This window comes from Podarcis vaucheri, assembly GCF_965113315.1.
Source record: "Podarcis vaucheri genome assembly, chromosome: 13".
NCBI classification, from domain to species: Eukaryota; Metazoa; Chordata; class Lepidosauria; order Squamata; family Lacertidae; genus Podarcis; species Podarcis vaucheri.
The window spans coordinates 54,386,833-54,400,859 of record NC_138751.1 but is presented as its reverse complement, the minus strand read 5'-3'; the positions used below and the strand labels follow the sequence as shown (position 1 = coordinate 54,400,859).

The following is a 14,027-nucleotide window of genomic DNA, read 5'->3' as shown; positions in this document are numbered from 1 at the left end:
TTCCCTATGGGCTTGCTTTGCAAGACAAAAACGTCTTGCAAGTTTGTTTCCTTTTTCTTAAAACCGCTTGAAGAGGTGCAGTTGCGACTTGACCGTGCTTCGCAAGACGAAAAATTTGCAAGACGAAAAAACTCGCAGAACAAATTAATTTCGTCTTGCGAGGCACCACTGTAATTCGTTCCAGAGGTCCGTTCTTAAGCTGAAACCGTTCTTAACATGAGGTGCGCTTTCGCTAATGGGGCCTCTGCCGGCACGCGACTTCTGCTTGCACCCAGGGGTAAAGTTCACAACAAGGGCATCTACTTCCGGGTTAGCAGAGCTTGTTACCCAAAGAATTCGTAAGGAGGACGGTACGTAATCCGAGGTTCCACTGTAGTAAAAAATAACCCTACCGATTGTCTTCCACAGCAGGACAGTGTTACTGCATGTAGAAGAAGAAGAGGAGTTTGGATTTGATATCCCGCCTTTCACTCCCCTTCAGGAGTCTCAAAGCGGCTCACATTCTCCTTTCCCTTCCTCCCCCACAACAAACACTCTGTGAGGTGAGTGGGGCTGAGAGACTTCAAAGAAGTGTGACTGGCCCAAGGTCACCCAGCAGCTGCATGTGGAGGAGCGCGGAAGCCTCTGCATCCTCTTCAGGGATTTGGAGATAGAGAACTATATAATAGCTTTCTTTATTTATTTATTAAAAATATTTATTACACTGCTGCATCATAAAGATATACCACAGCCGTTTACAACAATATAAAAATATTAAACCCAATGATAAAATCCTAAAAGGTTAAAAACACATAGGTAGCCATCAAAAGAGCCATTTATCTTTCATTACTTTTTAAGAATAAGCAAAAAAATCCCTTAGTCGTAACTAATTGCAAGAGCTTCATTCTTATACGTAAAGGTTAGAACATCCTTCTAATACGTGTTTCAGGCCTAACTGTGTTTGAGAGAAGGACTGCATCGTCCACATACAGGAGTCTGGAGGCATTCTGGCTTCTGCAAATTTTCAGTTTATGACGTTCTGGAGAGTTAAATCAGGGAACGAGGGGAGCTAGACTACAACACTAATTCCTCTCGCAGTTGCAACAGAATTTGACAGAGGACCTCCTACACAACATCTGATTTCCATTCTACTTTCCAACTGTAATTGTTCCGTGAGATAAAACAGACTTTTATCAATTGGTGCACTCTTTTGGTTGTTCTGCAACCATCCCCTAGGTGAGTGGTTTTCAACCAGTGTGCCGTGGCACCCTGGGGCGTCTTGAATGGTGGTCAGGCACGCCGTGGGCAACAGTGGCCTCTCTCCCTCTTTCCTTCCTTCCCTCCTCTGATGCCCTCTCGTGTCTCCAGTGGCGTAGCGTGGGTTGTCAGCACCCGGGGCAAGGCAAGTAATTTGCGCCCCCTAACCCGTGGATTTGCGCCCCCTAACCCGTGGATTTCCGCCCCCTAACCCTAACCCCCAGATGTTGCGCCCGGTGCGGCCGGCCCCCCCTGCACCCCCCACGCTACACCACTGCATGTCTCTGCCTCCCAAAGGCTTGCACAGCTGTGTTTTTGTAGCGGCCCAGGCTACAAGTTCTCCAGGTGAAAGCAGCCTCTGGGGCTGGCCAGGGGAGCTGAGAGCAGGTTGCCGAGAGCCAAGGTGGCCTCAGGGTAAGTAAACAAGCGGGCAAAGATTCTTGAGGAAAGGGGAGAGGAGGCTGAGGGAACCCTCCACAAGGAAGGGTCTCCGCAAAAGAGGTGAGGGGTGGGCAGCTCGGCAGGCAAGGGGAGCTCCTGAGACTCAGAGCACGTTTCTCTCCAGGGGATCCGCAGAAAGAACGCAGTTGGTCAGGGGAGCTGTGGACTCAAAAAGGTTGACAACTTCTGCCTTGGGTTATCAAATCAAAGGCTAATTTGAGACCTACCATCACTATTATCACCATCAATTTATTAATCACTAATAGGGATGCAGGTGGCGCTGTGGTCTAAACCACTGAGCCTCTTGGGCTTGCAGATCAGAAGGCCGGCGGTTCGAATCCTTGCGACTGGGTGAGCTCCAGCTATGTCCCAGCTCCTGCCAACCTAGCAGTTTGAAAGCACACCAGTGCAAGTAGATAAACAGGTACTGCTGTGGCGGGAAGGTAAACGGCATTTCCATGCACTCTGGTTTCCATCACAGTGTTTCGTTGCGGCAGAAGCGATTTAGTCATGCTGGCCACACGACCCAGAAAGCTGTCTGTGGATAAACACCGTCTCCCTCGGCCTGAAAGGGAGATGAGCACCGCAACCTCAGTCACCTTTGACTTTACTTAACCATCCAAAGGTCCTTTACCTTTTACCTATTAATCACAACAGCTAGTAGTCATCAGAGTTAAGATGTGGGAATTCAAAACTTTCCAGCCTGTGGGTTGCATCCAACACGGCATGCACTAATTTCCACTCACACAATGAAGTTCCCTCTTCTCTCCTTTTACACCCTCAAAATCTTCCCCAGGTGATGGTCCAGCCCTCTGGAGGTGATTTTGAGGCTGCTAGGGAGAGGAGGGATGGGGAAAGTGTCACTCTGAAATCCTAAGTCTCCTGAGATAGCAGAACAGCAGAGATGGATATGACCCTCTGCCAGCATACATTAGAGCGAGAGAGTACAATTAAGCTTTGGCACAGGTAGGCTAGGACACCTGTGCAACTTCCTCACGTAACATCAGAGATTTCACTGGCTTGTTGGCAAAATTGTAGGAATGGGGTATTGCCTAATAGCTCTGTTCTGGGAAACAGCTAACTAAAGGAATACAATGAATGTACTCCTCAATGGCTACTATTACCTATAATTGTGGGTCCTAAGACTGACATTAAATTTAAAGAATTGCACATCTTTCTCAACGCTGCAGCCCATCCATCAACTGCCCAAATACGGAAAACCTCAACGAACTTGGACATTAACATTGTGGCATAGAAATGTGTCGAAAACAGCAACTCTGGGCAAGATAACCCACCAACTGAGAACACCAAAAGGACTAAAGACACCTGATGCATTTTATGCCACAAGGCAAAAGTTTGTTCCTTAAACTAATCAAGGAAGGGTGGACCTTTCTCCAGCTTGCCTCCACATATGGGCTTCTTGACACAGAAATCTGAAAGTCTCCTTACTTTGTTGTTGATAGTGCTTTGGATTTATATATATGTAACTAACTCCCTATATAGCACAAAAAACATTTTGGACATTAATATGTGAAAATTTGGTATACATCCTGTTTTTTGCTTGTACACCTGGTCCCCGCTTCATGCTTCTTATGTTTTGCTATAGTTTATCTATATATAAAAGCAATAAAAATATTTTTTTTCAATAAAAAATGGAATCCAGTTGCTGTGCATCTGTGATATCATTTTCCTTTCCCTCTCCCCATTCATCTCAAACTATTTGTATTCATCTCCTGTGATTTGCTTTTCCCATCTCCTTTCATACCTAACTTCTACCTGAACTGCAAACTGCAGGCTGAAGTTTGGGATGTGAGAATCCTGCCTAGTAACAGCAAGCTTCTATTGTCCCAGACTGGCCAGAAGCACTGCCTAGCAACAGTAGCCCCAACAAGTCCATTGATTACACTGGACAACAAAGTGCCTTTTAAATAAAAATTACAAACACAACTCATGGGTACAAGTACAACCAACTGACCTAAAACAATGACCCATTTCCCCAAAATGCATTGGATTGTATCCAATGTTAAACCTACTCAAAGTAGACCCACCAAAATTAATGACACGACTAACTTAGGTCCATTAATTTCCATACACCTACGCTTGAGCAGAACCTAGCTGGATACACCCCAAAATAATTGGATAAATCATTCTGGAAAATCCACCCCAGCAAAGTCTATGGAAGAAAAATGCACAATTCATGTCATTTAACTAATTCAAAATAACCCATTTCCTCTCTTTTCTACCCCAAGTTCGGCAGAAACCACCTTCATACTTACTGCTTCCACACTGCCGATCTGTTGAACCATCTTCTACCTGACTCCCCTCCTGATTTCTCACTGTAATGGTGGGATGCAATTCAGTTGACTTCGCTTAACCATGACTATGGCCCTATAATAAATAGGACAACAAAATAAACATTTCCTATTATTTAATATAATTTTATAGTATGTTATACTTTATACGATTACCAAATAAGTGTTTTCTATTGGGTATGAGGACAACTGTTGGGACTGGAGAAAAGCTCTTCTGAAATAGCTTAGGCTGCTGGCTTTCTCTGGCCTTGGGCTGTTTGACAAAACCTCTCATGGTAGGATGATGTCCTGTGTGCTGTAGCTTTTATTGCAGTGAACATAAGAAGCTCAGCTTCTGTGAGAGCTTTGAGCTGATGACAGCATGCAGTTCCCCGGAGAGAACTTTAATCTTCCCTAGCAACTGCCTTTGAGAAAGCAGCACTCTGGTTCTTCACTCGCTTTATCCTTAAAGTATGTTTGGCTCTGCCTTGAGTGCTTTGCTGAGCACATGCATGGGTGCTCAATTCATTCACAGAAGCACCAAAGAAAGGGTGAAACGAACTGCTTCGGGCTTTGTCTGCAGTGAGTGTTTTTGGCAAATCTTCCTCATTGTGCCAGTGCTGAAAAATAGCTTCTCTGATGGAAGCAGCAGTTTAGATGTCATACCTTTGTGTGGACCACTTAATCTGGATCTACTCCAGCACCACTTTTTTGCGGAGGAAATGCAGTGTGCAGACTTGGGGGTGGCGGTGGGGACAGAACACACAATTCCCCTGTCAGCAGAGTGTATTTTGTAAACAAGGGCTCTGGTTTCTGTCTGACCTTTATATTTAATTCTTACTTCACAACAGTGGTGCAACCTAATTTATTGGAGACACCCCCCCCAAGACATTTTGCTGCCTGAGCGGCTACGCTGCACCATCTGATGACTAGAAGACCCCAGGATATCTTGCAACGTCACAGATGGTGCTAATATGAATCTCTTGGATCTCAAATGGGGACATCTGTAGAATTCTGAGGCAGGATATTTTAAAAGGTGGTCCCAGCATCTTCCGGCAAGGATCCCACACCCTATTTCACCCTGTGCATTTTTTGAGTCCATTGTTCACACTTTATTTATTTACATGCTGCTTACTTGCCAAAGTGGCTTCTAAGCAGTTGTCCGCTGAATCAGGCAGCGACCCAGATACTTGACTGTCCCGTTTGAGAAAAAGCAACGAATCCAAAATACAGACAACCAGTTCACAGAGGGTGCCTCCAACTTGCCTTTGAGTTGCTCTTCTGAAAAAGGAGTATTATCATGACAGAAACAAGAACAATTCCCTGTGTTTTAAGATTCTTCGAAGTGGCCCTCTACGTTGACAACAGAAAGGGGGATGACAATGTAAGAAGGGAAGAACAAGAGAGATGGGAGGAGCAAGATTCCTCTGCGAATTCCACCCAAAAAAAGGAGTTCTCAACCCCCTTTCATTTCTTGTGGGAACAGGGAAACTGTCTGGGTCAAGGTGCTATTCCAATTACAGGCCTCCAAGTCAGCCCAAGGCTTAAGCAGATCATTCCAGAGGAAGGGTAATAAATGCTTACTCTGAAAAGAATCATAAGCGTTGGATGTGCGGGAAATCCCACCCATTCATCAGAATCAATTTGTCAGAGTTTCCCACCCTGATTGTTCAAGCCACAGGAACAAGCGAGGACAACAGCTTGGGCAGGACGGCCATCTTCAGTGAAGTAAACATATCCAAGAGGAAGAGGTTGAGTTTGGACCAAGACTTAGTTTCTTTTTCAATTTTCCTTTAAAAATGGGTGGGGGCAGGGCAATTCAGGATAAAGGTCCACACACACCCCCTAATTTTTCTACATTGACATCCCAGTAATTGAGAAATTTAAAGAACAGATAGATACAGATGTTAGGGGATTGTATTGATTAAGATTCGGATTTAGAGAAATTGTTATTATGACCACCCAGTGTTCCAACCTGATATAAGGTGTGCATAATCCTGAGGGGCCACTTTGAAGGACCTGGCACCAGGGAAGGCTGGAGGGGCGATCCTGAGTCCCCCAGCCATCTCTTAATCATTGGGCCAGGGTTTCAAGGAAAGAAGAAATAAGGGGAGGGGCGAGGGGAGAGGGCAACCTCATCTGGTACCCCTGCACGAAGTTATTGCTTCATAATCTGTGTCATTCATGAAGACTATAGTCTGTCAAGATGTACAGTTTGTCAGTAACCTGTTCCGATTTAAGCAGCTTCTTGCTGAACCCAGTTATAATAATGCGAGCAAGGAAGCAGACATTTAATCATGTTTGAAGAACTGATAATGAACATCACACAAAACCCCAGGGGTTTGTCTCTGAAAGTTATAGAATACAGTATGGTTCAAAGAGAATCAAAAGATTGTGACAGCAAACAGGATTATCTGGGTGAGCTTGGGAATTGCTGGATCAGATGAGCAGGTGGGGAAAATAGATTCATAGGTGTAGATCATACGTGTGGGGTAATTAATAAAAGAATTGTCTGGATCCCTAGATCTAAAGTGTGGGGCTAAACATGCTCTCCAGCAACAGACAGCCCCCAGCAGAGATTTAAAAGTCACAAGCAGCAGCATATTGTGGGAATATAGGCTGTTAAACCTTTTAAACTTCTTGTTCTGAGTCGCTAGCAGAGCTTCCCCATTTCTACCCCTCTTAGCACTGAACGGACCACACACCTTGGGAAGTTTTAAAATGCTTTACTTACAAAGTTCCAAAAGTCAGGTTCATGCATTTATCCATGCAGCAGCATATAAACACAGGCAAAAATATTGGGGTACAAAATATAGTGAAACAGCTCTAAGCACATGGTCTGAACTAATAGCGGGCCAGTTCAGGCTCAGGCACAAACTTTATCTGAGAGTTCACATGGTGAAAGAGAATAACCAAAGCAGGAAATTTAACTCCCTTCCTTCTAGGTGAGGAGCATGACCTAGCTGTGTCTAGCAATACAACTCTGTGGTCTTAATTGCTTTTTGCATTAACTAGCATTACACATGCTATAGCTACATGAGACAGCAATTTCCCACAGAACAGTGTTTGAAACTATGGAACAAGAAGCTGGAGAAGTCACAGAGAAGACTCTATCAAAGGTGACACCTTGTGGGAAAATGATTGCTTGTACATAAGAGCATGAGCAGAGTTCGTTTTAATGTTTTAATGCTGTCAAATATTATGGGCAAGTACATATACAATCACCTAATTTAAGTCGGGCTGCTGACAAGAAGCCCCCAGAGTCTCACAGAGTTGTGGAGAATCGTGGGGATCAGGAATGGGGTGACCTGTTTGTGAAATACAATGCCTGGCTCTTTGTTACTTGGACTATTGTGCCTTTTCGGGGGAGGCAGTGTGTGTCCAGTACAGTTTAGGCCTTTAAAGAAGACCATCAGCACTTTGAACTGGGCCCACAAACTGGTGGCCAAGGCAGTTCTGTATCATAGTCTCTTGATGGCAACCACCAACAGCTTCAGTGCTGAATTCTGAACACTTTTCAGAAATCAGATAAACTGCATGGCAGTAATATGACCTTAAGGTTACCAAAGTGACCCAGTTTACCTTCAGCTACTTTCTCACAGAAATATCAGTATGCTGTAACCTCAGCTCAAGTATTAACAGCAGGAGGGCTTTATAATTAAAAGCTTCACTCATGCTCAAAACATAACTATCTTAAGCCTGAGTGTGTTTTCATGCGGCTTAGGAAACTCCTCTCATATTTTGTGTGTGTGTGTGTGTGTGTGTGTGTGTGTGAGAGAGAGAGAGAGAGAGAGAGAGAGAGAGAGAGAGAAAGGTCTGAAATCTTCTAATATTTGAGTTTGGACAGGAAAATAAATTTAGACTGTGAACTAGTTTGCTTTATATTTTCATTAGGGGCTGTTTTACATTTGCAGTAGAAGGAGAAAAACTGAAAGCCCTAGAGGATTTGTCCAGTAACAACTTACCTCTGCCTTTGGCAGAGTCACAATTCCTGGATGGCCAGGACAACACCAGCTTTGGGGAAGATGCAAGGGCCACCCTATGTATCTCTAATCTATCTTTCTGTTGAGGTGTATCTGTGCTTTGTTGGTTTTCAGTAACCGCCCACAAGACCTTGGTCAATGGGTGGTCTATAAACAGCAGAAACAAAAAAATTAAAGCTGATTTAACTCTCAAATGTGAAAATATTGCTAGCAGTGCAATTATTTGAATGATTCTCCCTTTCTTGTTCCAACAGGCTTGGGGAAATTGATGGCTTTTAATGAAAGGGCTGGTGCTGTGCTGTTTTTACTGTGATTATCTGTATGGTTTTAATGTATTTTGATCTATCTACATAATATATACTTTTAATCCTGACAATGTTTAATTGTTTTTTAATTGTTTTTTTCTTTGTTTTTAGCCCTTCTTTTATCTATCAGCTGCCTGGAGTCCCTGTCAGGGAAAAAGGTGGGGCATAAATATATAAATATATATATTACTACTACTACTATGATGACATTTCCTTTTATGGTATAATGCATCTAGTTGCGAGCCCATTCCTTGTCTTACCCCTGTTACATTTCCTCATTGTTGCTTGGGCTTAATTTGTGTCAGGGGTCAGCATGGGTTTTCAGTATTAGCGCTCAGCCCTATAAAAGACAAAGTAAGTAAAAAGAAATGGGGTGGTAATCAAGGCTGCAACATTTAATTAATTAATGATTTGAGTAATCATTTTTTAAAAAATCATTGACTCAAAAAGTGTCCCTGTTAAGGGAAATATAGATTTTGCAACACAACTATATATATAAAAACTGCAGTTGGCATATACTGTCACAAAAGAGGCATTCTCATTCTACTCACACACAGAAGGAATGCCTCATAAGAAGACACATGCAAGCATCATCTAAAAACAAAGAGAACATGCTTCTTGGTTCAAAATTGTTTTGACCATATGTATATTTAGGTGACAAGGGGCGCAGGTGGCGCTGTAGGTTAAACCACAGAGCCTAGGACTTGTCGATCAGAAGGTCGGTGGTTCGAATCCCCGCAACGTGGTGAGCTCCCGTTGCTCGGTCCCTGCTCCTGCCAACCTAGCAGTTTGAAAGCATGTCAAAGTGCAAGTAGATAAATAGGTACCGCTCCGGCGGGAAGGTAAACGGCGTTTCCGTGCGCTGCTCTGGTTCGCCAGAAGCGGCTTAGTCATGCTGGCCACATGATCCGGAAGCTGTACGCCGGCTCCCTTGGCCAGTAAAGTGAGACAAGCGCCACAACCCCAGAGTCGATCATGACTGGACCTAATGGTCAGGGGTCCCCTTTACCTTTACATTTAGGTGACAGCTCAATTACAATGTCTTTAATCAGACTGCAGTAATAGGCTTAATGAGAGAAAGTGCAGTTGAAGCCTGCTCCATGTGCCTTCATCCCCAAGACTCCTCACTGCCCTATTCTCTGTAGTTTCAGGATTCAGGGCATTATTGCCAGTCAGTATTCATACAGTAACGTGGACCACCTGTTTGCTTTTCTCTCCCATCAACTGGGCACTGATTTATCCTCCAGAAGTCATGTTTGCTTCGTAGGATAAAGTCAACTTACAGAACACACACATACACACCTGCAACAGTCCCTATCTGTGGTTTGTTTATGTTTTCTCTTGTGCAAAGCCCAATTACTTCCCGGATCCGATTACATTTTTAACAGTGGGCCTGTGCTGATCAGTCGGACAATGAAAGAAGGCTTTCTGCAGACAAGGCTGGGGTTTCTCAAGATTTAGCAGTTACCCAAGGCATGAAGAAAAAAATTAACTGTAAGAGAGAGAGCGTCCACCAACCAAGGGCTGCAAATGTGCAAAGACTTTCCAGCTACAAACTTGGGGGGGAGGGACCTGACGAAAGCTACATGGGGCAGAATTTGGCCGGGGAGGGGGGTTATCCAGTTTTCTGAACCAGATTCAGAAAAAAAACACAAACAAGGGAGAGTATTTGCACAAGAGCAATTTTTTTTTCTTCCTGCCCTCCATTAAAAAGGAACTTTCTTAGCATGGAGAAGGAGGAGATATACCCCCAAACTCTCCAAAACAGTATAGTTAGAGGAAGTTAACCACAGAGAAAGAGAAAACATTATTCAGAAGGGGTCTTGCAGAGCGACTGGCTATGCTGAAAACAGAAACCTCCTTATAAAGCACTAAAGTTCTGAGCCAATCACAGGGGGATTTCCTGCCCCTCCCCCTCCCCCAAAGTTGTATGATGGGTTGGCAACCAAGTTAGGCACCCCCACCTACTTAATGCCCAGGGGGCGTGGGGGTGTTTGAACTGCCCCTGCCCCCCTGCACAGGACTGCTCAAGGTTAGGCCACCCCACCCTTATTGCAGTCCCAGGTCCCTTCGCTCACTCATCACGCTGAAGGAGAACGGCCCCTCCCACATGACTTCTCCTAGCCCTCCAACTTGCCTTTCATTCAGAGTGTGGCTGGCAATCAGCGACAGAAGTTGTGGGGAATGGTCTCTCTTCTGGGCCTGCAGGAAAAACAGCTGAAGATTAATCCCCACACACCAAGGAACCTTCCAGACATGGCACCCCTGGAGGAAATGAACGCTTTGCATTTACTGCAGCTACTATGATGTCCAGCAGTAGAGGGCAGCCTGGAGTCACTGGCCCCCGGAGCCACCAAGGAACAAATGCGCGGGGGGGGGGGGGGAGAGTGTGTAGTGTGCCCATCTGGAAAATGGCAACAATATTCCATTTGACATGGTGATAAGAAAGAACCACACACACACCCCAAAAAAAACCACTGCAAAGAATTACAGCTTTTGCTCCACTGGCTCATGGAACTTTTCTGGTCATCTGTCTGATCAGAAGATTGCTTTTAAATAAATGAAAGAAAAGCATGCCCGCATCTGCGGAAAGCCTTACACCACGGCATGAGCAAACAGGGGAAGCCACCCATTTGCAACTTTTATCAGCTGCAAGGGGTCTCAAAAGCAAACATCCCTGCTGGAATCTTATGGAATGTAAGGAGGATCCCTGTGACGCATATGGACTTATGCATATGCACTGCAGCAACCCCAGTGCAACTGGACCCTACATTTTTCAATGCATACATGTGCATATTTCACTATTAGCATGTTAAAGGTGTATTCACACGTTTTGCTTTTCTCCTCCAGGGCTGTCAGTACCAGGATATGGGAAGACTGTTTGGTTTGCAGCAAGGACCGGAGAAAAACCATTCAGTCACTTACAACAAGTAAACAAGTCCCACTGAACTCGTGAGGACTTACTTTCAAGTAAATACCGCATAGAATGCTGCCCTAGAGCTACAATCCTGTACACACTTACCTGAGAGCAAATCCAATGGAGGTCAGTGGGGCTTACTTCCGAGTAAACACAGGTAGGGTCGGGCTGCAATTCTACGGGTATTTATTAGGGAGCCAATCCCCTGTGACTTCAGGGAAGCTTTCTTCTGCGTGCACGTGCACGGCACATCCTCACGTCCGCACCCGCGTCTCCACCGATCGCGGATCTGCCGTTCCAGCGCTGCCCCCAGATGCGCCCGAGCAAGTGCCCGGAGAGTGCAGGAGGTTGCTTGGTCCCGCTCCAGAAGTCTGGACTCGGCGGCGGCTTCGCTGCAAGTCCCTTTCCCTTGGCGAGAGGGCAGCGGCCCCCTCCGGGCAACGCGCGGCACCCAGCTTCGCGGCTCCGGGCGGAGTCCCCGCCCCGGCAGGGAGATCCCCGTCCGCTGGCCATTGCGTCAGGCTGGCCCGGGGCAGCCCCGGCGTCTCCGCCTCCCCCGCCCGCCCGCCCGCCCGCGCGGGGAATCCCTGCTCCGGCTCTCGCCCCGGGGGCAGAGGCTCCGGCTCGCATTTTCCTCTCCCCGCCCCGGAAAAGCGGCGGAGGCGCCGCGCTATAAATACTTCCCGCCCGCGCTATCTTTGGCTGGCCCGGCCGCGCGGCGCTCCCGAAATAGCTCTCCCTTGCGCGCGGGCGGAGCAGCGGGGGCCAAGCCGGAGCGCAGCAGCAGCCGCCGCCCGCCGCCTCGGGACCCGCCCGGCGCGCCCCCGGCCCCGCCGCGCGCAACCCGCTCCGCGGGGGCTAAATTTAGCCTGGCCGCTTGCGTCAATCACGCGCCTTCCTCTGCGTCAAGCCTCCTCGGCCCCGCCCCGCCTGGCCGGCAGCCCGCCGCGTCCGGGGCTGGGATTGGGCGCGGGGTCACGAGGGCCGGGGCCGCGCGCTGACGTCCCCGCGCCCATTGGCTCCCGGACGGGGCTCCCTCGGTGGACGGGGAGGGGGGGCCGGGGCGAGGGCTGCGCGCTGGCCGGTTCCCTCTCCGTCTCTGCGCTGCGCCGCGCGATCAGGGCGCACCGCGGAGCTGCTTTGCCGGGCGAAGCAGCGGAGAAACAGGTGCGCACGGAAGTGCCCGGGCAGATGCGCACAGCCTGGTCCTGTGCGAGGTGGCCGGGGGGACAGTCCCCACTCACACGTTCAAGCAACGAGGCTTAACCCGCCTAAACAATGCCCGGGGGGGTGGGGAGTCGCGCAGACCAAGTATTCTCGCGCGCAAAAGGGTTTTCCCAGCGCCTCTCGCCTTCCCCGCCTCGGGTCCCCCCTCTCTCCCGCAACCTGCAGGAATACTTTCCCGGGAAAGGAAGGCGCGTGTGGACGCGTGTGCCAGGCTCGAGTCTCTTCCGGGATCCCGCCAGGTTTCCTGCTCCTCCGCAGCAGCAGCGGAGCCAGTCCATCCGGGCGGAGCAAAAGGGAAAGTGTCCGTCCTCCTTTCACCTGGCCGAGCATTCTGGACGCTCTCCGCCGTCTCGCTCGCTTCGCGCAGAAGTCCGCGCCTTCCTCCTCCGCGGTCCTGTCACCGGGACCGTGGGAGTTGGAGAAGCGGCCAGGGCCACGTTGGCCTGGGCAAAAGCAAAGGCGAGGGGCCCGGCGCAAGGAAGACATTAGCTGGACGTGGCAGCAAAAATGATGGGGCGGCTGAAGGGGCCCCAGGGAATATTGTTGGAGCCCGGAAGGTCGCCCAGCAATTAAGGGAGCTCCTCCGAGCTCGTTCTTGCCCTTCCACTATCTATATCTAGACAGTACCTGGCCCTGCATACCTGAAGGAGCGTCCGCACCCCCGTCATTCAGCCCGGACATTGAAGTCCAGCTCCAGGGGCTTGTGGCGGTTCCCTGCATGCCATAAGTGAAGCAACAGGGAACCAGGCAGAGGGCCTTCTCGGTGGTGGCCCCCTCCCTGTGCAACGCCCTCCCGTCAGATGTCAAAGAGCTAAATGCCTACAGAACTTTTAGAAGAAGGCAGCCTTATGGTGTTTTTAATATTTTGTTGATGTCAGATGGGCAGGTACAAACAATAAAAAATATTATTATTATTACACTTGGAAGTGCAACAACGAGCGCTCCCCCCCCCCGTGCAAAATATACACATATACACACGTCAGGGGATATAAAATATTGGGGGACTTCGGTAAGCCCCACACCACAACCACAAGGCGCGCACACATATTTGAATTGCAATGCAGTTCCTTTGAGTACGGTGTGGCCCTCTCAAATATGACACAAACATACACACCATTAAAAATAATCTGTATGTATAATATTTCGAAGCCAGAGATCTCGATGGTGCGTCTCTGCGTGTACAGCTGATCTCGTTCTGGCACTTCCAGCCAGCCATTGTCTTCCACGTCCTCGGACCCCCTGAGCGCCGTTGCCCCGCGAAGACGGCTCCGTCTTGGCCCCGAGCCGCGCGCCCCTTCTCGGCCCGCCGCTCTCCTCCTCGGGGCTCCTCCGGCCCGAGAGCCGGGTCGCCCGCACACGTGTGTGCGCGTCCCCACGCCGCGCGCGGGGGGGGGGCGGGGGTCAGGCGGCGCGTCAGGCTCCCATGGCGTCACGATTGACGTCTCGCATTCCAGCCGCTGTATGAAGAGGCCGCTAGGGCTCCTCTCGCATAAATGACGCGCGGCGCGCAGGGAGAGCGGCGAGAGGGAGAGGTGGCGCGCGCGCTGCGGAGCCCGAGCCGGAGCCGGAGCCGCCGACCGACGCGGACGGGCTGGGAGCGGCTCGCCCCGGCGGCCTTTCCGAGCCC

General features: G+C 48.7%; 2 long non-coding RNA genes across 3 annotated transcripts in view; one reads left to right on the top strand and one right to left on the bottom strand.

Moving 5' to 3' along the window:
- LOC309516403 overlaps positions 1-2,925 on the top strand; it is a 125,844-nt gene extending 122,919 nt beyond the window's left edge. The window contains exon 3 of the long non-coding RNA XR_014212884.1: positions 2,868-2,925. This is a non-coding gene — a long non-coding RNA (uncharacterized lncRNA). The remainder of the gene's footprint in view (positions 1-2,867) is intronic.
- Positions 627-11,907, bottom strand: LOC309516370. Of its 2 annotated transcripts, none has more exons than XR_014212829.1 (7): positions 11,279-11,907; positions 10,394-10,458; positions 7,934-8,399; positions 5,104-5,249; positions 3,954-4,065; positions 1,512-3,288; positions 627-1,334 (listed from the first exon to the last, which is right to left on the bottom strand). It is a non-coding gene; the product is annotated as an uncharacterized lncRNA (long non-coding RNA). The 2 variants fall into 2 exon arrangements; XR_014212830.1 differs by having other exon boundaries at positions 1,512-2,242; positions 11,279-11,900.
- Between the last annotated feature and the right edge of the window lie 2,120 nt (positions 11,908-14,027).